The following is a 24,735-nucleotide window of genomic DNA, read 5'->3' on the forward strand; positions in this document are numbered from 1 at the left end:
CACAGGAACCAAGGAAAGGACTTCCAATTTGGGATTAGTGGAAAGCCCCATAGGAGGCGCACTTGGAGAGAAAAGCTAACTCTGAGAGGGTGAGTAATGTGGGGAGAGGGGGAGGGAGTGGAGGAGAGAAAAAGAGGGTTGACTCTAGAGACCTTTCAAGAAGGATGAAGTACTGTAGATGTTCTCAGTAAAAACAGAGCTTGGTCGAGACAAGCTTGAAAGAATGTGAAGGCTAGACAGGGTCTGAGAATGATGAAGTGCGCTGGTATTAGCAAGTAGAGTGCTCTTTGGGATCTAAAGCAGTTTGAAGAGCATTTTTAGTTCTACTGAGCTGAGGATGAGGGAATACGTTTAACAATTCAACACATGCCATTTTTACTTTTACTTTACTTTTACATTTATGTAATCCTCTTTCTTAAGCACTTTTATAGAGCTTATCTCAGGATTAACAGACCCCGGTAGAGCCAGGAATTCTGGGGAGGGGGAGGGGAGCTCTAGAGAGGCTACAGTAGGCTGGAATGGCCAGAGAATATTTGGATAAAGAGGTAGGGTTGGAGTTGAGCCCTGAGATGCATTTACAAAGCAGGGTGAGAAGGTGAGACTGACTGAATGTACTGATTTAGAGAACAGAACAGTTCAGGAATTGACTTGGCTTCAGCCTCCCTGGCTCCCTATCAGCCCATCCTTCTGTCTTCTCTGCTTCTCACAGCATATTAGTCTCATCTTCCTCTATTTATACTTCTGTGTAACTGAGGAAGATGGCTCAGCTCCCATAAGCACCATGGTTATGCCCAGGGATTAAGGAGATTCTCTTCCAGCAATCCTCTACCACATCTCTGGAAAGCCTCTGATAGGCCTTGGTTGGGCCTTATGTCCATCTTTGAACCAATTGCCACATCTTATTAGCAAACCCACCACTGTGGGGACAAAACATCCTGACCCACAGCTCTGTCAGACCTCATGAAGTGGGGGAAGGGACAAGTCTTCAAAGGAAGAGCTGTGTGTTCTTTTTTTTTTTTTTAAGATTTTATTTATTTGAGAGAGAGAGAAAGAGAGCACGAGTTGGGGGAGGGGCAGAGGGAGAGCCGACTCTGAGCTGATTAGGAAGCCCAGTGTGGGGCTCTATCCCAATTCTGGGACTCCAGAATCATGACCTGAGCCTAAGGCGCCCCAGAGCTGTGTGTTCTTAACAGAAGCTAGACATACAAAAACATCAGATGCCCATAGCATACATCATGCCTTAATTATTCTTGTATTCCCCCAAGACCAAGCATAAAGAGCAACTTAGTATTAAATACTGAATGATTAACTACTTATAGCACTTTATATTTTCAAAACCTTTTATAATAATAATAGACATTATAAATATATAATAAAATGTATAATAAAACCTTTTAAAATAATAGACATTATTTTATTGTCACTGGTAAAGACAAATTAAATGACTGGCTTAAAGTTACATAGCTGATTTCTGGGGTGTCTGGGTGACTCAGTTGGTTAAGCAACCAACTCTTGGTTTTGGCTCAGGTCATTTTTCAGGGTGCTGGGATAGAGTCCACCCCCCCACACCCCCTTTCAGGCTCTGCACTCAGTGGGGAATCTGCTTCTTTCCTTCTCCCTCTCCCTTTGCCCCTCCCCCAGCTCTCCTGCTCTTTCTCTCAAATAAATAAATAAATAAATAAATAAATAAATAAATAAATAAAACTGAGAAAAAATATTACATAGCTGGTTTCTGGCAGACCCAAGTATAACTGGGTCTCCTGGCTTCTAGTCCAGTTCCCTTAGGAAGTCTTCCTCTTTTCTTCTCTCTTGCTACCATGACTGATGTCACAGGGGAAGGAAAGAGGAGAAAGACATTTTGGTCATTCTTCCACTACTTCTTAGAAGACTTGATATGGTTTTGTCCCTAGAAGGCCATGATGCTGGTAGGTAACTAGGCTGCCTCTATCTTTCAGCCTAATTATATGTGTGTATAATGGATGACTCTTACCATGTGTACTATTAATTTATTGAGTTGTGGAATCTGCCAAAGGAAACCTCACATACTGTCTTGTTTCTAAGGCTAATGTTTGTCCCTGTGTTTGATGACACTTTGATGTGTTCACACTCTCTCATGAAGATGACTCCTTAAAGATAGTGTAGTGTACTGCAAGTAACATAGGATGCAGAGTCCAACTCTTGATTCTCAGCTTTGGTACTTGTAATCTTGGACAAGCTGGGAAACCTCCATGAGCCTCAATGTGCTATAAAATTGGTTAATACTAACATTTATCTACTATGCCTACTTCAAGGGTTGTGGTGAAGATAAAATGAGGTCTTGTTAGTAAAACTACCTTGGTAAAGTGTTTTGAAGGGCTCTGTGAAATTTGTAAGCTCTACATTTTACATTATTTTGTCTTATTTTAAGAACAAACATTAATACAGGCATTAGTATAAGCAATCATGTGGTCATGACCGCTGTTCACCACTTAGATCCCCAGTTTTCTTCCCCTTCCAGGCACACGGAAGACTGTGGCTGGATGGAGCCATAGGTCTAGTTCTGGCAATATACGGTTAATGAAAGTGACTTGCATCACTTCTGAGTTAAGACATTTAATTGTCAGTGTGAGAGCCTCCAGAACTTTCTTTTCCTTTACTATGTTAACCTTTGAAATGGTGGCTTCTCTGACAGCCTGGGTCCTAGAGTAAGAAAACTCTGACGCAGTGCCCCTAACCAACTCTCTTTAGACACGGAACATGAGCAAAAATAAACCTTTGTTGTGTTTAGTCACCAAGATTTTGTGAGGTTTTTGTTAATTCAGCGCAACCTAGACTATGTTGATTGAATCACCATGATTGCTTGGCCATTTTGGACATGGATGTTTTGGTCAATGTGGGTGAAAGTTTGTGGAAATGTCTGTTTAGTAAAAGAAGCAGAAAAATTAATCTTGCCAAGAAATGGTTTTATCACTTCTTGTGTGTGAGTTCTTCCTTAAGCAAAAGGGTGTCACAGAGTGAGGACCTTCACCCCCTTCATTTGTATGGTAGGTAAGGGACCCACAGAATCAAAAGATCCTAGTTTCTAGAGTTCCAAATTCATTTTTCACCTCACCAGTTCTGTGACCTTAAGCAAATCACTTAACTTGCTGAGGCTTTATTTCCTTATCTAGAAAACGAGGGTGATGATACCCACCTTGGAAGGGTTATTCCTGGCACAAAAGAAAATATTCATCAATGGATATTTATTAATATCCGCGTATTGTCTATATCAGGACCATTTCAGCGCTCAATGCAACAACAACAAACATTTTTGAAGTTGTTTAAAGAATAAGGCAATGTTTTATCTTACATAAGTGGAAATCCAGAGTGGGCTCTAGGCTCTGGTTTTTCTTGGTTCTCGTGTCTCTGCTTTGTCCGGTGTGGACCTGATCTCTATGCGGGTTCCCCTCAAGGTTGTGAGATGGCTGCTAACAGCAGTGGAGCAGCGTGTCCAGTTTTGTGCTGATGGCCTTAGGGGTGAGTTCCTGAGCCAATCACTGGCAAAGGGACTAGGATTATCTTTAGCCACCAGGCCACTCCCCCTGGAGCTGGGGTGGAGTCAGCTTCTCCAGAAGCCCCCTGGCTGCATGGGGAGGGTGAATATAAGACTGAAATTGACATTCAGTGAGACAGAGGAAAGGGGACATGGAAACTGGGACATCCTCGATCGTATTCAGTATTGATGCACCAGCCATAACAGTAGGTATTGTGGACCTAAGGACCTCACAGTCTGGTAGAGGGGGCAGGCATCTAAAAAGCATAGTCCTGGGGCGCCTGGGTGGCTTGTTGGTTGGTTGGTTGGTTGGTTGGTTGGTTGGTTGGTTGGTTGGTTAAGTGCTGCCTTGGGCTGGGGTCATGATCCCTCCTCCCTCTCCCTCTGCTCCTCCTCCCCCCTTGCTCGCTCTCTCGCTTACTCTCTCTCTCTTTCTCTCTCGCTCACTGTCTCTTTCTCAAATAAATTTTAAAAAATCTTTTAAAAGCACAGTCTTATGATGATGGCATGGATTTGGGTCTGAAAGACATGTATTTTTTTTCTTTATCCTTTTCTAGCTGCGTAATTGGAAGCAAATTTTTATCGTCTATGAAACTGAGTTTTCTTATCTACAAGACGGAGTTAATATTTAACTTGTGATGTTGTAGTGACACAGGAAAGTTACTTGATAATACCTGCTATTTCTTTTCTTACGGTGTCCAAAATGTATGGGAGCACAGAAAGAAAGGAAGTTATCTACCAGTAGCCTCAGGCTGAGTTCCTGAATCACAGCTTTGAGACTAAGCACAGCTTCCAGGCGACACTTGTGGACACTTGGAATAATATCTACTGATTTCTGTTAAAAGGCTGTATTTTAATGTGACCTCATTTCAATAAAAACAGCCAAATTGCTCTACTAAAAATTCTTAAAGCTCAAAGGAACTTTGATTGTTTCAAGTGGTTCTATGATGACCTAATACTGTGCCCACCTTTTGTACAGAAAGGAACAAATATTTGATATTCATCTTCATTGTTTGCTGCGGGTTGGTTTCCTGTTATTTTTTTCCCCTCTATCTAGAGGAAGGAAGTAAAGGAAACTTCCTGGTTAACTTACTACTGTAAGGAGCATGTTTGGAAAGAAGTAAGCACAGAGGGGAAACATAGAGTTTCTCATCAAGATTATTACCAGCATAATTCAACCTCAACAAACGTAGGGACGGTTTATTGAAGCATTGACTGTTGTTCATGTACTCAAAGTAAGACAAGTGCAAAGTACCAGAAAGAGGGGCCCACTGGGAGCCCAGGCAAGGCAGAAGGGGAGCTTACCTGCAGTCAATGTGTAGCTGAGAAGGAGGAGCCACCCACTTACATAATCCAAGTTAGAAAGTGGTGTAAGACTGAACAGCCAAGAGATTAGGTAAGTTGATTCTGGAATTTGTGCAGAATTGGGAGGAACCACTTTTTTTTTTTAAGATTTTATTTATTTATTTGACAGAGAGATAGAGCCAGAGAGCACAAGTGGAGAGAATGGCAGAGGGAGAGGGAGAAGCAGGCTCCCCACTTGAGCAGGAAGCCCGATGCGGGGCTCGATCCCAGGACCCTGGGATCATGACCTGAGCCGAAGGCAGACGCTTAACTATCTGAGCCACCCAGGCGCCCGAGAAACCGTTTTTGTTGCCTTTTTTTTTTTTTTTAACAGAAGAGGGGGTAGCTCAATCTTGAAGCAGTGGCAATATCTTAAGACATGAGCCTGCAGATGCAAAGGTGGAAGGAGAACATTCCAGGTAGAGGAATTAGTGTGAGCAAAGGGCAAGGCGCAGAGACACAAGTAGGAAGACCAGGAAGAGAACTGTTCACCTGCAGGTGCACTTAGAAAAGAGAGTGTTCTTATCTTTACTATTCACACAGCACTTACCTGTCCTTTTGTTTTATTATTTTTTATTTTTATGAATGTACACCTCATCTCCTAGGCTGCATGAGGGAAGAGTGCTATACAAAAGTAGGCTTTGCGTTCTCCCCGCATCACCTGCCCTCCTTCATAAATAAACACTCATACAGGGCGCCTGGGTGGCTCAGTCGGTTAAGCAACTGCCTTCGGCTCAGGCCATCATCCTGGAGTCCTGGGATCGAGTCCCGCATCGGGCTCCCTGCTCAGCGGGGAGTCTGCTTCTCCCTCTGGCCCTCCTCCCTCTCGTGCTCTCTGTCTCTCATTCTCTCTTGCAAATAAATAAATAAAACTTAAAAAAAAAACACTCATTATACATATTATGCAGGTAAGGGAATTGGTTGACTTATTATTTTTTAAGATTTTATTTATTTATTTCAGAGAGAGAGCACAAGCAGAGGGGAAGGAAGAAGCAGGCTCCCCACTGAGCCAGGAGCCTGGTGTGGAGCTCAATGCCAGGACCCTGAGATCATGACCTGAGCCAAAGGCAGATGCTTAGCCAGCTGAGCCACCCAGGTGTCCTGGGAATTGGTTGACTTTTTAAAGGCAACACAGAAAAAAATTGTATCACAAAAAGGAAACTTTTTGAATGTGAGGTCAACATGTTAATGACTTAGAATGTGTTCCACTTTGGAAATTCTGTGTGTGTTGTTTTTTTTTTCTTGGTGGCACTCAATAGTGTTGATGCTAAGACTTGATAGTATTAGCAGATAACATGCACCAGCTGATGCAATACTTGAGTCGGGCAGGAATCAGCAATGGACACTGAAAGCTTTCATCGGATGAAAGGTTGCTGGAGAATAAGACAGCCGAAGTACCACCCCACGGAGTACTTCTTGGTTATAAAGGGTAAGGCACCACCTGATTCAAAGTTAGCATCACTGTCCTGAGACAACTAACTTCATAGTGTCAGCCTCCTGATGTGATGGAATAAGAAGTCCACAGCATCCCCTATACAGTGTTCTTGCCAATGGGGTTTGCTTTAACTCTAACATTTGGCAGGGGGGAGGGGGCATACAAATCCAAATGGTGAGACATTCGACAGGACAATTGGACCAGATTCTTTTTAAAAATGACAATATCATGAAAGACAAAAATGGTAATGGGACTGCTCAAGAATTAAGGAGACTAAAGAGACACGACAACGAAATGCAAGGAATGATCCTGGACTGGCTCCTGGATTTTATTTATTTATCTATCTATCTATTTATTTATTTATTTATTTAGCTTTTATTTATTTATTGTTGTGTGTGAGAGAGAGAGCACAAGCAGAAGTGGCAGAGGGAGAAGCAGACTCCCCGCTGAGCAGGGAGCCCGATGCAGGGACTGGATCCCTGGACCCTGGGATCATGACCTGAGCCAAAGGCACATGCTTAACCGACTGAGCCACCCGGGCACCCTGGCTCCTGGATTTAAAACAACAACAACAGGGGTGCCTGCGGGGCTCAGTCGGTTGAGCGTCTGAGTCTTGGTTTCAGATCAGGTTCTGATCTTGTAGTCGTGAGATGGGGCCCGGCCTGGGCCCATGCTCGGTCAGAGTCTGATATTTTCTCTCCCTCTACCTCTGCCTCTCCCCCAGCTTGTGCACGCTCTCTCTCTCTCTCAAATAAATAAATATTTAAACAACAACAACAATAGACCATAAAAGACATTTTTGGAACAACTGTAGCTACGTGAGTATGTCCTTACATATTAGATATGATTATATATTAATGTTCATTTTCGGGGGTTTGTTAATGTTATGGTGGTTGTTATGGTCTGAATGTATCCCCCCAAATTCCTCTGTTAAAATCCTAACCAATCTGATGGTGTTAGGAGGTGGGGCCTTTTGGGAGGTGATTAAGTCATGAGGGTGGACCCCTTGTGAATGGGAATAGTGCCCTACCCTCACAAAAGACCCCAGAGAGAGATCTGGCCCCCTTCACCAAATAAGGAGGAAACTATTATCTGCATCCCAGGAAAGGCTTCTCACCAGAACCTGACCGTGCCGGCAGCCTGATCTCCGACTTCCATGCTCCAAACTGTGAGAAAGAAATTTCTATTATTTATAACGCTGGGTAGTAGCTGGTATTCTGTTACAGCAGCACAACCTGACTGTGGCTGTGTAGGAGAATGTCTCAGTTCTTAGGAATTCATGTTGAAGTATGTGGGGTGAAGTGTTACTCCCCCCACATCTGCAAGTAAGTTTTAAATTGCTGAACCAAAAAAGATATCAATGAGTATAAATGATTGAGAAAAAAATTACCATGTATGTTAGTGTGTGGGTGTGCGTGCGTGCGTGCAAGTGCAAATGTCAACAACAATCTTAACAATGGGTGAATTTGGGTGAAGGATATAGCTCATTGTGCTATCTTCTCGACTTTTCTGTAAGTTTCAATTTTCCAGCACAGTAACTTAGGATGAAAGTGAAAAATGAAAACCTATGTTTTTCCTAATTGTCAAAAAGAATACATGCTGGGGGCGCCTGGGTGGCTCATTCAGTTAAGCGTTTGCCTTTGGCTCAGGTCATGATCCTGGGGTCCTGGAATCAAACCCCGCATTGGGCTCCTTGTTTGTTGGGGAGCCTGCTTCTCCTTCTCCCTCTGCCCCTCCACCCCCGCTCGTGCTCTCTCTTTCTCTCTCTGCTCTCTCTCTCAAATAAATAAATAAAATCTTAAAAAAAAAAAAAGGAATACACCCTCATTCACTGAGCAATTTTAGAAAACATAGAAAAAGCATGAAAAATAATCCTATGACTTGCAGAAATCCCTGTACCACCTCCGTTTCTAGCCCCTCCAGCGGCTTGTACCTCTCAGGCACAGAGACCAACCTTTCTTTCTTTCTTTCTTTTTTTTTTTTTTAAATATTTTATTTATTTATTTGAGAGAGAATGAGACACAGAGAGCATGAGAGGGAGGAGGGTCAGAGGGAGAAGCAGACCCCTGCCGAGCAGGGAGCCCAATGCGGGACTCGATCCAGGGACTCCGGGATCAGGACCTGAGCCGAAGGCAGTTGCTTAACCGACTGAGCCTCCCAGGCGCCCCAGCGGAATTATTATTATTATTTTTTTAAGATTTTATTTATTTGCGAGAGAGAGAATGAGAGACAGAGAGCATGAGAGAGAGGAGGGCCAGAGGGAGAAGCAGACTCCCTGCCGAGCAGGGAGCCTGATGTGGGACTCGATCCCGGGACTCCAGGATCATGACCTGAGCCGAAGGCAGTCGCTTAACCAACTGAGCCACCCAGGCGCCCGAGACCAACCTTTCTAATGAAGATGCATGTAGGAAGATAAATAAGAGTCAGTTTGCATTTCTCAAGATCCTATCAATTGGTTTCTGATCACCCTGGCTCTCTTGCTCAGGTTTAGTCCTTTCTGTTCAGAAGCTACAAATTTCAAAAGATAAGTCCTCAGTGTTATCAAAAATTATTTTAAAAAACAGGAAAATGCTTAGGTGGACAGTTAAAATTCCACAAAATGCTAAAACATAAATTCATTACTATGAAAGGCCTAAACCCCTCCAAAGCCTTCCCATTCTATTCTGTTAGATGAAAACACACATGCAGGTAACGTGGCATCCGAGGCCTGACCTCCACCTTCCTCAGACTTCATCTCCCACACACTTCAACTCCCCTTTCCTGGCCTCCTGTTCTTTAAATGCCTGAAGTGGCCCTCGATTTTGCTTTAGGATGTTCTTGGCTCAGATCTCTGCCTGACTGGCTCCTTCCCATCATTAAAGTCTCAGCTCAAATATCACCTCTTTGAGACAGCCATGGGTGTCCATTCTACCCTACGTAGTTCTGTCCATTGCCTCTCCCGCCCTCTCTCTTCTCCTTAGCCTGTTTCACTTCTTTTTTTGTTTTTAAGTTTGTTTGTTTATGTAAGTAAGCGCTACCCCCAAATTGTTTGTTTATTTAAGCTCTACCCCCCAAATCAGGACTCGAACTCACAACCCTGAGATCAAGAGTCACATGCTCCTCTGACTAAGCCAGCCAGGCGCCCCAGCTGGTTTCACTTCTTTAAGTCATTCATCACTATTCGAAATTATCTTGTTCATTTTCAGTTTAATCATCTTTGTTGTCTCCCAACTAAAGTATAAGCCTCCGTGAGGGACCCTGTCTGTCTTGAGTCCATTGTATCTCCAGGGCTCAGAACAGGGTCTGGTACAGAGCTGGTACGGAGTAAATATTTTTTGAGTGACTAAATATTCCCTTTCATGTACAGATCTCAAATGTGCCACTCAGACCACACCCTGTGTGGGTTAGTGTCAACATTTCAGGAGCTGTAATAAGTTTCCCTTTGCAGGCTCCTAAAGTTTCTCCTAAATAATCTCCAAATGAAGTCAGAAAAGCTGCCAAGCAGAAACCCCTGTAACAAATGACGGGAGAATTGTAATTCATACCCAACAAAATGTCAAGAGAAGGTTGTGGTTTGCTAGGAGTAAATGAGTTTCATACCATCCCAGTTCAAGTGATTTTTCTCGGGTCAGGATTCCTTGTAATAAGTTAAGGATTATTAGTACTTTTTTTTAAAGATTTATTTATTTATCCTAGAAAGAGAGAGAGAGAGAGAGCATGAGTTGGGTGGAGGGGCAGAGGGAGAGGGAAAGAGAGAATCCTCAAGCAGATTCCCTATTGGGCATGGAACCCGACGTGGGGCTCATTCCCAGGACCCCGAGATCATGACCTGAGCCAAAATCAAGAGTCGGAAGCCCAACTCAATGAGCCACCAAGGCGCCTCTATTATTAGTACTTTTTAAGTTTGGAGACACAGGAGCTAAAGAGCCCCATCAAGTTAAAATTAAATATAAGAACACAGTATTTGCAGTATTTGGTTAATGTTTACCTTTTCCTATTTCTTTTTTTTGAGCTTAAAAGATTCAGGAACGGGCGCCTGGGTGGCTCAGTTGGTTGAGCGACTGCCTTTGGCTCAGGTCATGATCCTGGAGTCCCTGGATCGAGTCCCGCATCGGGCTCCCCGCTCGGCAGGGAGCCCGCTTCTCCCTCTGACCTTCCCCCCTCTCATGTGCTCTCTCTCTCTCTCTCTCATTCTGTCTCGAATAAATAAATAAAATCTTAAAAAAAAAAAAAAGATTCAGGAAGTTCAGTTCCTGAAAAAACCTACAAGGCCAATTTTCCACTGCAAAGATGATTGATATAATTAAAACAAAGATTAGCCCCAAATCTCTTTCTCTGCATCATCCACGTAATTGTGGCTGCAGTCTGTCCCAGACTGAAACCCTTCCCTTCTCTCTTTAGACGATGGTCTCAACTTATTCTGACCCTAGAAAGTTATTTTCTGCTTGTAATCGAGGAATGTTATTCACAAAACAAACTAAATGTAGGTCTCCAACCAACTTTTAAGGATGTCCCTAACTCTATTCCTTAAAATGTTTATTATAAAAGATAAAATCCCCACAGAAAGTGTATAAAACATACACGTACAGTTTAGTAAACTGTTATAAAGCTAATAGCCATGTAACCTGTACCCAGGGGAAGAAACTAGAATATTGCCAGCCTCCCCAAGTACAGCTTGCTCTCTCTTTCACTCTTAGCTTATTTTCTTAAGAAAGATAGTTTCTTTGCTTTTCTTTGTAGCTTTACCACTTACATATAGAATCCCCAAATGACGTAGCTTAGTTTTGCCTGTTTTTGAACTTTATATAAATGGAATCGTACTGTATTTTTTAAGTGGGAGGTGGGCTTATTTATTTTGTTCAATATGTTTGAAAGATTCAAACTTATTGGGGACTCTCTAATTGGCTCATTCTCATCTGTAACATGCCATGATAGCCATTTTATAAGTCTTTTTTTTTTTTTTCTGTAGCTGCGCTCTGAAATCTTTCTATGGGTAGGTAGTTTAAAGGAGTTTGGGTATTTTTTAGAGAGGGGAAAAAAAGCAGTCCTAGAGCATAGTAACACTGTTAAGATGTTAGTTCTGGAATTAGATTACTTGAGTTGAATCCTGTCTCTACAGGTGTTTTGAGTAAACAAAGAAAACTTTCTGAGAGCTTTAGTTATCCCCGCATTAATAGTACCTCATAAGATTGTTGTAAGGACCAAAAAAAAAAAGTCCATAAAACAGCACGGAGCCTGGCACAGGATAATGATGGCGTTTGCAGTTATGATTATTCCACTTGCTGAAGTTCCCATCTAGGTACTCACTCTGTTGAACCTTGGATCCCTCCAGGTGGATCTTGCTCAATACATAGCAATTGAGATGATAGAGCTTTACTTACCATGTGTCACCATCTTCTCAGAATTTGCCTTCCCAGTGACTTCCCCAAGAATTCCTCCATAAATCTGTACAAGGAAATTGCCCTCTGGGGACTGGGAGCCTCACCACTCGTGATTGGGTGGGGCACCCAGAGGCACTTTAGGCCAGGCCCTCACCAACTCCAAACTGAGTTGCCCTTGAACAAATGCCAATCACTGAATTCATTCACTAAGCAGGTGGAGCAGAGGGGAAATACTCTAAATCTCTTCGTCTTCTCTCCCCTGAAACTAGTCCTAGGGATGTAAGCCTTGAAATGCTGTGAAGGAATGTACTGTTTTCACAGGGACAGGAGGTTATCCGAGAGATGGGCATGGTCCACAGGTGTGTTGGAATGGGGAATCAGGGTTGTATTCATTTGCTCATCCAACAAATATTTATGGAATAACCATGTGACAGGGACTCTTTCGGGCAGACGGGTCAGAGACTTGTTAAATTTATTGAGACTTGTCATGTGGCCCAGCATATGGTCTGTCTTGGTGAATGGTCCATGTGCCGCTCAACAGTCTTAGGAAGAGAGTACTACTTACCATCATCCCATATTTACAGTGGAGAAAAAAGAGGCTTATGCAATTTAATTTCCCTGGAGGATTAATCTTATCCAACTACTAAGTGGCAACATTGAGATCTGAACCCAAATTTCTGACAGCATATTCTGAGCTCTGAACTTTCTCCTTTAGATAGAAAAAAGGAAGAAAAACTGGTTTTTAAAATCTTATCATTCATTTGGCTGCATGTAAAATCAATAAATTTCTAATCACAGGTCTTCTGAGAATAATATTTACTTTGTTTCTGAGTCATGAGAATTTTTATCAAACAATGTTCAATAGTGTATGATAGTTGAAAATACTGAGTTGCTGGGAAGGAATATTTGATTAAAAATAATTAAAACTTTGCCACAATTTATTGTTTTTTGTTTTTGTTTTTTTAAATTTATTTATTTGACAGAGAGTTAGAGAGCACAAGTAGGCAGAGTGGCAGGCAGAGGGAAAGGGAGAAGCAGGCTCTCTGCTGAGCAGGGAGCCCGATGTGGGGCTCGATCTGAGGACCCTGGGATCATGACCTGAGCCGAAGGCAGCTGCCCAACCGACTGAGCCACCCAGGCGCCCCGCTACAATTTATTGTTATAGAACATGATTACATTGAGCATGACATCATGTAGCATTCAACAAACTTTATCTTGCTATTGAAGAATGATGTCTTTAGGTTTTCAGGCTGGCTTTTCTTTCTGAATGTTTTCAACTACTACCTAATATGCACACCATTAGGAAATAGTTAAAAGAACAAAGTTTTTAGATTTTTCAACGTTGTGAGCATTGTCTGGGAAATTAACCTGAGTGGAATAAAAATACTACATAATATTCCAATAGAAATTTAGCTCACTATTAAATTGAACCATATGAAATTGCCATTTTGTAGTTAAAAATGTAGATAAAACTTACCAATTCATATAGTTCAACTTAATCTGATTATTTCATCTTCATGAATTTGGCAATAACTAGAATGTAAGCCTCACAAAGACAGGGATTTCTGGATTTTGTTCACTACTGTTCATATAGTAGGCCCTTGGAAAATATGGCAACTCACCTTCTATCCTAACACATGCCTTTGGGTTTAGGTTTAGTGTGGGAATAAGAAAAATAACATTCTAGGGGCGCCTGGGTGGCTCAGTTGGTTAAGCAACTGCCTTCGGCTCAGGTCATGATCCCAGGGTCCTGGGATCGAGTCCCGCATCGGGCTCCCGGCTCGGCGGGAAGCCTGCTTCTCCCTCTCCCACTCCCCCTGCTTGTGTTCCTGCTCTCGCTGTCTCTGTCAAGTAAATAAATAAAATCTTAAAAAAAAAAGAAAAAAAAAAAGAAAAATAACATTCTATGCATAAGTTGGTCTCTTAAAATGATAAAAAGTTTAATTTAAAAACCTAATTCACCCCCCAAAATTGAAAACATATGTCCACACAAACACTTGAACATGCATATTCATAGCGGCATTATTGATAATAGCCAAAAAAAATAGAAATAACCAAATGTCCATCAACTGATGGAAGTTTAAACAAAATGTGGTATATCCATGCAATGGAATACATTCAGCCATAAAAAGGAAAGGAGTGGGGTACCTGGGTGGCTCAGTTAGTTAAGCATCTGCCTTTGGCTCAGGTCACAATCTCAGGGTCCTGGGATCTAGCTCAGGGTGGGGCTCTCTGCTCAGCGGGGAGCCTGCTTCTCCCTCTCCCTCTGCTGCTCCCCCTGCTTGTGCTTGCTTGCTCTCTGTCAAATAAATAAATAAAATCTTAAAAAAAAGAAAAAAGGAATGGAGTACTGGCAGTTACCACAACATGACTGAACCTTGAAAATATTATGCTATTCGTAGACAGACACAAAAGGCCACATATTGTATTATCCATTCATATAAAATGTCCAGAATGGGCAAATTGAGACAGAAAGTAGGGTAGTGTTTGCCAGGGTCTGGAGGCAAGAGGCAATGGGGAGTGACTGCTAATGGACACAAGATTTCTGGAGTTAGTGGTGGTAATTGTACAACCTTGAGAATATAACAAAAACCACTGACTTGCGTGCATGTTTTAAAATTCAGGGTGAATTTTATGGTATATGAAATATATTTCAATTTTTAAAAAGTGGAAGAAAACTAAGTTCTCTTCAGAACATATCAAAGTACACTATAAAATAATAGACGTGTGTTTAAAAGTCTGAGAGTATTAGGAAATGTTCCCTTGTTTAATTATAAACGGAATGGAATGTTTGGAGATTTCAGTAATCTGACAGCGAACATTAAGAGGATTAACCTGACTTCCCAGTGTTAAGAACACCAATTTAAACTGTATCATTCAAAAACTACATGGTCATGCTAAAATAATTGTAGCAATGATTCACACACACACACACACACACACACACACACAATTAGATTAACTACCCATTAAGGCTGTCATCATTTCAAATACCTTATATTTATATAATGCTTTTACTTCCTTAAGTATTGAATTGTGCCTAAAGATCTAATGTATGGGAGAGTCACATCTCTAACCATGTAATTAAAGGCAGAGAAATGGGTGGGATTGGACAAAAATTAATTAGCAATGCCGACATTCCAGATTGGAACACAAAGTAGGGCAGGAAACTGAAATTCTAGCCTTCAATGCAGACAGTTAAATTGCAAGAACTAAAATTGCAACATTCTGGAGTACAATTTAAAAAAATTTTTAATTTAAATTTTAGGTAGTTAACATACAGTGCAATATTGGTTTCTGGAGTAGAATTCAGTAATTCATCACTTACATACAACACCCAGTGCTCATCACAACAAGTGCCCTCCTTAATACCCATCACCCATCTAGCCCATTCCCCACCCACCTCCCTCCATCAATCCTCAGTTTGTTCTCTTTCAATAACAGTCTCTCATGGCTTGTTTCCCTCTCTTCTTTTTTCTTTTCTTTTTTTTTTAAAGATTTTATTTATTTGCGAGAGAGAGAATGAGAGACAGAGAGCATGAGAGGGAGGAGGGTCAGAGGGAGAAGCAGACTCCCTGCCGAGCAGGGAGCCTGATGTGGGACTCGATCCCGGGACTCCAGGATCATGACCCGAGCCGAAGGCAGTCGCTTAACCAACTGAGCCACCCAGGCGCCCGCCTCTCTTCTTTTCTTTCCCCCCTTCCCATATGTTCACCTGTTTTCTTTCTTAAATTCCACAGATGAGTGAGACTTAGGGTATTTGTCTTTCTCTGAATGACTTATTTCACTTAGCATAATACACTCTAGCTCCATCCATGCCATTGCAAATGGCAAGATTTCATTCTTTGTGATGGCTGAGTAATAGTCCATCATACACCCCCCCCCCCACATCTTCTTTATCCATTCATCAGTCGATAGACGTTTGGGCTCTTTCCATAGTTTGGCTATTGTTGATAATGCTGCTATAATATTGGGGGGCATGTATCCCTTTGAATCTGTATTTTTATATCCCGTGGATAAATACCTAGTAGTGTAATTGCTGGATAGTAGGGTAGTTATTTTTAAATTTTGAGGAATTTGGAGTACAACTTTAAAAATATATTGATCTACTATATGCATATATAAAAGGATACACAATGCTACATGTTAGATTATGAATTTCCCTGAGTGAACATTCCTACGGAATCAGCCTCCAGATCAAGAAATAGAGCATAGCACACAGAACTAGGGCTTTTTTTTTTTTTTCGAAGCCAAGAGAATATTAAAATAGTTTAAATCTCTTGGGGGGGGGCGGGCAAAGGACCTTGAGTTGGTCATAATGTATACTACAGTATGAACTTTCTTTTCATGGCAAATTTACCAACAACAATATCTATCATCCTTCACCTTCATTTAACCACTCTGAGTAATGGTCTTTTTGTCTGGCTCCGGAGATTCAGAAACAGTTCCTTAATTTACGAATGACTTTTGAGATCGCCCACTTCTGGCTGCTTCCTTCCAACAAAATCTTTTTTTTTTTTTTTTTAAGATTTTATTTACTTACTTGACAGAGTGATAGAGAGAGAGCACAAGTAGGCAGAGAGGCAGATAGAGGGAGAAGGAGAAGCAGGCTCCCCGCCGAGCAGGGAGCCCGATGCGGGGCTCGATCCCAGGACCCTGGAATCATGTCCTGAGCCGAAGGCAAACGCTTAACGACTGAGCCACCCAGGCGCCCCCCCCCTTTTTTTTTAATTTTTATTTGACAGAGAGAGAGACACAGCGAGAGAGGGAACACAAGCAGGGGGAGTGGGAGAGGGAGAAGCAGGCTTCCCGCGGAGCAGGGAGCCCCATGCGGGGCTTGATCCCAGGACCCCGGGATCATGACCTGAGCCGAAGGCAGACGCTTAAGACTGAGCCACCCAGGCGCCCCTTTCCAACAAAATCTTAACCAAATTTTCTGAGCAGAAAAGTGTTAAGGACGGCCTTTCGTGTCAGAGGGCTGAGCACCCTTGGACCCCCTCCAAACAGTCCCCTCCAGATCTCACTCGGCCTCGCGTCGCCAAATACTCCTCTGTTCTACCCAAAGCCCGCGGAGCTCGGAGCGCGCCACAGCGCGGTCCAGGGCCACCTGCACCTTCGGGGAACCGGGCGGCTCTTCTACGCTCGGTCCCCAAAGCTGCGCTGTTCCTTTAATTGGGAACGGGGCGAGGGTGTGCGGAGAACGGCTGGTTCCTCCCGCCTCCTGCTCCACCGCTCCCTTCCCCCTCCCTTCCGAGTTTCAGGTGAATGGGTCACCGAGGGAGGAGACGGCCGGAACAGGCTTCCTCGCTGGCGTCCACCTCCCCCCCACCCCTTTCTCCTTGCCCTGCAGGAGGCGGCGGGACTCCAGGGCAAGCTGGCCAGAGCACCCCAGGGCCCGCGCTGGTGCGACAGGTGAGCTGCTCTGGCGCGGGACCGCGGACCTCCGGCACCGGCCTGGCGCTGGTGCGCATGCCCGGGGGCAGGACGGCCGGGGTGGGGGAAAGAGGAGGAGGAGGAGGAGGAGGAGGAGGAGTGGAAGAGGACTGCCTGAATTCCTAGGCTAGTCGCTGGCTGCGGGCGGGCGGCCCGCACAGCGTCAGGTGCGCTCGCCAGGGACGCGCGTTCTTTGGCTCCCGCGGCCCTTGGTGGGCCGGGCGGGGCTGCAGTGAGTAGGTGAGAGTTGGGCGCGGCGCTGAGCGCGCACGGTAGCCTCAGAGTCCCCGCGCGGGATCGCGGCTCCGGTGCGGTAGGGGAGGCGCGGGGGGAGCACGCCCCGCGCTAGTTTCGGTGGCGGTTTCGCTCTGGGCTGGGACTGGCGGGAGTGGGAAGGGAGCGGGTCTGCCGGGGGAGCGGCGCTGGTCCAATTTGGAGGCTGCCTCGGCGAAGGGCCACTTGGAGCCGCCGATCAGCTCCTTCGGCGGAAACGCTTAGAGCTCCCTGGGTCCCGGCGGCGCGGGCACCTTGTCGCTTTGATGGGGGGCGGGCGGTTCCCGAACCGGGCGAGCCCAGCGCTCAGCTCTCGGGACTGTAATGCTGGGAGGGCCTCAGGAAGAGGGGCGCACGCCCGGTTCCTCCGGGGTCCTGAGCCTGAGGGCCGGAGCCGGGGGTGGGTGGGGGTGCTCGCTGGCCTGGGCGACTGGGATCCCGGGGCTGGGGGAGGACCTCATCGATTCCGCCCCACCCACCCCTCGGGGATCGCGGGGGGAGAGCGGGGGCCGGTTTAATCCGGGCAATATTGCTAGAGCCCTGGGGTGGGCCGGCCCGCTCGTTGGCATCCAGTTAGTGGGAGTTGTGCGAGCCCGCGTCAATTTAAGCCTGAGGGCGGGGATTTAATTTCGAGTGAGGCTGTATTTCGAGGGAAGCTGCTCACGCTTCGGATTCTCACCCGTGACCCAAAGGCCGCCGCCAGGTGAGCGGATCTGCCTCCGGGCGGTCCCAGCTGGACGCGGGCTGGCGCGCACCGGCCGGAGCGCACGGAAGCGGACCTGCCGCGGGGCTTAGACACCTACCGGGAAGGGCCGGCCTGCGCGCGGCCAGCCGACATGTTGCCTGCGTCGGAGGAAGTGTGCGGGGAGAGCGGGCTTGAGGGGCCAAGATGGCCTCTGCTCCTTGGGGGTGGAAGAGCAATTCCGAGCCCCTGCGTCCCAGGTGAAGCGATAACCCCGGGAAGACACGGCATCCTCAGGCCGGCCCTGGGGCTGGCTGGGCAAACTGCCCACCTGGGAAATGACCCGGGGCGGGGAGGAGGCAGCCTTCCAGGTTAGTGTGTGGTCCTCACGCACAATAGGTGTATTATTGGGATCCCTGGAAAAGAGAAACCTTCCCGTTAAGGCACTTCGGGTGATGTTTGGTGTAACTGAAAACTAGTCCTTTCTAGATGGAGGTGGATGTCTCAAGCTACCCATTCCCAATACAGCAGTGTTGCTCTTGTACAGTACAAATGAATCTTTATTTGCTCTTTCTGGTATTTTAAAATAGACATTGTAAATGGTGGAGCCACCGTAGTAGGTATCTCCTCAAAGCAACACTTTTGAGTAGTTTTTTGCATTTATTTAGTTATTAGGTGCCGCCTTGGTTAAGTGATGGAGAGGAGGATGGCGAGATTTGTGCAGCTTCCGGGCTGTTTAGGGAAATGATGCGCAGTGCCTCCTAACTAAGAGCCAGTGTGCTAAAAGAGTTTTGTACTTTGTATCATTTAGTGATACTGACAACTCTAAAAGGTAGATCTTAGAACTCCGTTTTAAAGGAAAAACACCGGTAGGGGAAACATAAATGGTGTGGCTTGAAAACTGCTTCGGCTAATCGGGGCGGGTATACCAGAAAAGCAGCAGGCCTTGATATTCCAGCACCAGAAGGATTTGGAGTTTTTCTGGAACGCTCTACTTTTGACTAGTCGCTCTGGTCTCATAGAACCTTTCCACATCTTGTTTGATGTGAAGGTAAACTTCCTGTTTTCTTTGAAAGATAATGTTGGAATTATTGCCCTTTCAAAATTACAAGAGATTATTTTTGACCACACAAATTAACTGATATAAAATCTTTCACCTGCCCACGAACCTGCCAGACGGGAAGTTTTCTTCAGGTGCATTTTCAGGTTTCCTTGATTAGAGTCCTTAGCGGGCTTTTTTCATCCAGGTTATTATTTAATGGAAATACTGGGGTAAAAAGACCCTGAGGATTTTTTTTTTTTTAAGATTTTATTTATCTATTTGACAGAGAGACAGTGAGAGAGGGAACACAAGCAGGGGGAGTGAGAGAGGGAGAAGCAGGCTTCCCGCGGAGCAGGGACCCCGATGCAGCTCCATCCCACGACTTTGGGAACATGACCTGAGCCAAAAGCAGACGCCTGAGCCACCCAGGTGCCCCGACCCTGAGGACTTTTGTTACAGCTTTTGTTTTAGCCTCTAGGTTTGCAGCTGTCCCCTAACCCCATGGTTCCTAATCTTGACTGTGGTATGAATCACCTGAGGATCTTACTAAGATACATTCGTATTCGTTGGTCAGATGTGGGGCCTGGAATTCTGCTTTTCAACAAGCTACCAAATGATGTCCATATGGCTGGTGTTTGACTCTCTCCTCTCCTTCAGACTGTAAGCACTTAACTAATTTGGTTGAACGTAAAGGATTATATTTACTGAGTGCTAGCATTGTGAGGAACTTAAAGACATTCACAGCTGTATTGAAATCCTAACTGTAATATGGGCTGTTGGTTTTATAAATCAAATGTTGATTGATCATCACTTTGTATCAGGGATCAGGCAGAAGAGTGATGGTCAAGACAGACATCTAGGTGCTTGTAAAGCTGGTATTCCAGTTGGGATGGAGATGGTGGCAGTTTAAAAAGTTAAAAAATAAAAAATAATTAGTGGGGGGAATTTGCTCTGAAAATACAACAGGTTTGGTGGATGGGTGACCTGGAGGGCACCTCTGAGGAGGGGATAGTTGAGGTGAGATCTGAACAGCTGGTTCCTGCCCATTATAGACAGGAAATGCCAAGATCAAGGCCCTCCTGGGATTGACGCCTTTTTTTTTAATTAATTAATTTTTTTTTAAGATTTTTTTATTGAGAGAATGAGAGAGCACATGAGAGGGGGGAGGGTCAGAGGGAGAAGCAGACTCCCTGCTGAGCAGGGATCCCGGGACTCCAGGATCATGACCTGAGCCGAAGGCAGTCGCTTAACCAACTGAGCCACCCAGGCGCCCTGGGATTGACGCCTTTAATCTAGGCAGTGATGCTGAAAATACATGGTGTGCTTAAGAATCATCTGGAGTGCTTATTTGAAATGCATTTTCCGATACAGAGCCCATTGTCTATTGCATAAATCTGCCTAATTTTAAAATTTTAGACAACTTACTAATTATGTGCCAAAATATAAATAGAAACGTTTAGTACCAGCCACAACTTTTAAAAACTTCTTGAAGGCAAATTAACTATTGCTGCCTGTGATTGAAAAGGAATAGGCTCTCCTTAAATATGATAAAATTTATCTTTTACTTATGACAGTTGCTTTAAAGAATTATTCAGGGGCATAGTATTTTCAGGCTTTTCTTCTTTGTCTTAGCTTAGGTTTTTATTAGGACAGCTTTGGCCAGTAAACATAAGGGGAGAACTTTTTGTATATTTTAACGTCAGTCAATCTTATACATTTAGTAAGAGTCTGCTGTTTCCCTTATGCTCCTGACTCTTAATTCAGCTGTTTGACTTGGTTCCCTTTCACTCGCTTTGGTACAGGCTCTGTGACCGTGGCCACTGAGCCCTTTAGGCCGGATCCTGTATCCTCTCCATTCGTTTTATTTTGTCCTTCACTCAACATACATTTATTGAGCAGATAACGTTAATATTGCCCTGCAGGGGGTTGGGTAACAGTCTGTTCTTGGTCCTTTTTTTCTTTGGCTGTGACCTGAAGGCACAGTTCCAGACTGCCTTGAAGGAGACTAATATTAGAGTTCCTTCAGTCCAGTCTCCCCAGAATATCAAACAACTTAAGCTTTGCATACACGGCTTCAGATAAAAATTGTTATTTGTTATTTTTGAAGGGTGTGTGGAGTCAGGGTAAGGGAGAGGCTTCCTAACATTGACATGAAATCTGATCCTGTGGTATCTTTTCTTCAAAGAATGGTTTCTAGGATTACAAAGACAGCTCTGCAGATATTTGAAGGGTGCTGTAGTGGTCCTTCTAATGTTGATTTGACCAGGCCAAACATTTCCTGTTTTTTCAGTCATTTGTCTTAAGACATGGTTTTTCTGGTTCTTGAACGGTCAGGCACCTTCAGGAGAGGCACCTCGTTGGAACATGATGTACAGATTCATGGTTATGCAGAAGGTTTTTTTTAAAGTGTATCATTCCTAGATGGAAGCAGCTGTCTGTGACTACTGCCAAAGTTAGGGATAACTTGTTAACTTTGTTGAAATTCTCACCAAGGAAATGCACTTTTAAAAAATTGAGTCTCTGAGACTTTATAAAATGATTTATCCATGCCACCAGTATTTGAAAATGGATACAATGTACCTAAGTGCCTAAACACTGGAATGTCTCACTTTCAAGATAACCACCTTGCTGTGAATGCTTTTCTCATCTTCCTTAATATATTATCTTAATTATTCCAGCCTAGAGGTCAGGCTTATCCCCTGCCCTTTGGCATAGGAGGGTAGTGAGGTTCAAGGAAGAAAAGTAGAATTTGTCCTCTCACAGTGAGCTTTTTTTTTTCTCTCTCTCACAGTGAGCTTTTAAAACCATTGGGTTTGTTTTAGCCCATCAGTCTGGCCCCACAGAGAATTTGATATACTTGAAGACGGTGGGTTGGTTATCCTTTCCAGTGTTTTGTCAGCTGCAAATCTGGATAAGCTTGCCCATCTTGTCTGTGGTCACCAAAATGACCTCCCTCTCTGTTCTTTTTTAAGATTTTTATTTATTTGTGAGAGAGAGAAAGCAAGCACAAGCGGGGGTAAGGGCAGGCAGAGGGAGAAGCAGGCTCCCTGCTGAGCAAGGAGCCCAATGTAGGACTCGATCCCGGGACCCTGGGGTCATGAATGTACCATTCTTTTATCCTATTTAGATTTTTTCAGTCCCAGAGGAATGTCTATGCATGGGGATGTGCTGAAGATTCTAGGGCTTCATCTACCAGTTTGGTAATCTCAAAAAAGGAAATGAAGCTGATATGGCATGCCTTGTTCTTGATAAACTTCCTAAAATTACTTGCTTCACAATATAAAATCTCTGGTATTAGAGGGGATATGATAACTAAACTCTGAATCCATGAAATAGAAGTTTGGAAAGGGATTTTGGTGTCGATTTTTTTTTTTTTTTTAAAGATTTTATTTATTTATTTGACAGAGACACGGTTAGAGAGGGAACACAAGCAGGGGGTAGTGAGAGAGGGAGAAGCAGGCCTCCCGTGGAGAAGGGAGCCCAATGCGGGGCTCGATCCCAGGACCCTGAGATCACGACCTGAGCCAAAGGCAGACGCCCAACGACTGAGCCACCCAGGCGCCCCTGGTGTCTGGATTTTTGACAAAATTTAAACTTTAGCCTGAGTCTGGATTAATTTAGAATTTCCAAAAACTACCATGGAGGGGCGCCTGGCTGGCTTAGTTGGTAGAGCATGTGACTCTTGATCTCAGGGTCGTGAGTTCAAGCCCCAAGTTGGTCGTAGAGATGACGTAAAAAACTAACATGGAGCCTGGAATTTTTGTCATAGTTTTGAATGAGTGAGCCAGAGCTATAAAAGGGCTAAGTTCCGTTTGTCAGTATTTGACATTCAGCTTCAGAACTGGAGTCCTACGTTTAATAGTGTTTAAATTCAGTTTATCTTTTCTCTTTTTAAAGATTTATTTATTGAGGCGCCTGGGTGGCTCAGTTGGTTAAGGTTCTGCCTTCGGCTTAGGTTATGGTCCCAGGGTCCTGGGATCCAGCCCTGCATCAGGCGTCTTACTTGGCGGGGAGCCCGCTTCTTCCTCTCCCTCTGTCTACTGCTCTGCCTACTTGTGCTCTCTCTCCTTCAAATAAATAAAATCCTTAAAAAAAAAAATTTATTCATTAGAGAGTGAATGTGTGCCCTTGTGCTCATGAGTGGGGGGGGAGGGGCAGAGGGAGACTCTCAAGCCGACCCTGCGCTGAGTGCGGAGACTCTCTAGGGGCTCCATCTCACTACCCTGAGATCGCAGCCTGAGCCGTGGAAATCAAGAGTTGGTTGCTTAACTGGCTGAGCCACCCAGGTGCCCCTAATAGTGTTTAAATTCATTTTTTTTTTAAATGTTCTTTTTTTGAACATCAGTTAGGAAGTCAGTCTGGACTTTTACTCTTCCATAACACTGTAACGTGCTAATGGCCTGAGTTGCCCATTTAAATGTGCATTTGGGTGCTAGTTCCAGGGCTCTATACACTTAGGATTTGTGCATTTTTTGGTATGTTAATACTTGAGTAAAACAGTTTTTTGTTTTTTTGTTTTTAAATAATGTGAAGAAGTTGTCTTCCCTCACTGTGTTTGGAAAATCATGCTAATTGTCTTGGTGTTCCTAACATTCAGTTTATTTCCATCTTTGAGGTTTTATGTGATAAACAATTGGGCAACATTTTATTCTGAGAAATTTGGAATTGACTGTCCTTAAGGATGTCCTTAAGGATGTGTCCTTAAGAATCCCATTGATTCTAAAGAACACAATTTAGAGAGTTTGAATTTATTTACTTTTCCTAACATAATACCTTTTTTGCATATACTTTATCTGAAAAGGGAAAAATAGTATACAGTTTAATATACTCAGATTGTAGATCTTGCTCAAGTGATCTTTCTTCTCCCCCCAACCCCAACCCCCAGCTTCTTCCTCTTCTTTAAGTCTTGGTCTTTCTCCTCTGCTTATCCCTGTCCTACACTTGATAATGTAGTCAGCGCTAAGAACTAAATAACTGCCTGTTGTAGTTGCTTTTTTCTTTGTGTGTGACCTTCTGTAGTATTTCTACAGACTTCCATGGAATAGTGTAAGTACTTAATAAGTACTGGTCGATTGGGGCACCTGGGTGGCTCATCAGGTTAAGCATCCGACTCTTGATTTTGGCTCAAGTCTTAATCTCAGGGTCATGATCTCAGGGTCGTGAGATTGAGCCCCACGTCAGGCTCTGCACTCAGTAGGGAGTCTGGTTGAGATTCTCCCTCTGCCCCTCCCACCATTCGTGTATGTGCTCGCTTGCTCTCTCTCAAAGAAAATAAAAATTTAAAAAAATGGTGTTACCGAAACTTAAAAAAACACATTTTAAGAAATTTTATTTTGGGCGCCTGGGTGGCTCAGTTGGTTGAGCGACTGCCTTCGGCTCAGGTCATGATCCTGGAGTCCCGGGATCAAGTCCCGCATGGGGCTCCCTGCTCAGCAGGGAGTCTGCCTCTCTCTCTGACCCTCCCCCCTCTCATGCTCCCTCTCAAATAAATAAATAAAATCTTTAAAAAAAAAAAAAGAAATTTTATTTTTTACATTTCTTGTTTTTTGAAGGAACGGTTTTGAAAAATACCGTTTTTTACCTATGCTGTAAAAACTTTGTGAAATTTTTATTACTACAACTTAGTCATTAAAGTTAGTATTTGTATGCCAGTGG

The 24,735-nt window shown here is 44.0% G+C and overlaps 1 protein-coding gene across 5 annotated transcripts in view; it reads left to right on the forward strand.

Moving 5' to 3' along the window:
• The first annotated feature begins 16,919 nt into the window (after window positions 1-16,919).
• OCLN (occludin) overlaps window positions 16,920-24,735 on the forward strand; it is a 52,172-nt gene continuing 44,356 nt past the window's right edge. Inside the window, exon 1 of one of the 5 annotated variants that reach the window (XM_045896142.2) lies at window positions 16,920-17,062. The gene's annotated coding sequence lies outside the window, so the exon portion shown is untranslated. Of the gene's footprint in view, window positions 17,063-17,191; window positions 17,324-17,809; window positions 18,060-19,518; window positions 19,741-24,735 lie in introns of those variants that run through there. The other 4 variants (XM_045896149.2, XM_064596211.1, XM_064596212.1 and 1 more) reach the window with 4 other exon arrangements.

The sequence above is a fragment of the Mirounga angustirostris genome, unplaced genomic scaffold, assembly GCF_029215605.1.
Source record: "Mirounga angustirostris isolate CCGP_5_RB_7025 unplaced genomic scaffold, mMirAng1.0.hap1 SCAF_7, whole genome shotgun sequence".
Classification (NCBI taxonomy): domain Eukaryota; kingdom Metazoa; phylum Chordata; class Mammalia; order Carnivora; family Phocidae; genus Mirounga; species Mirounga angustirostris.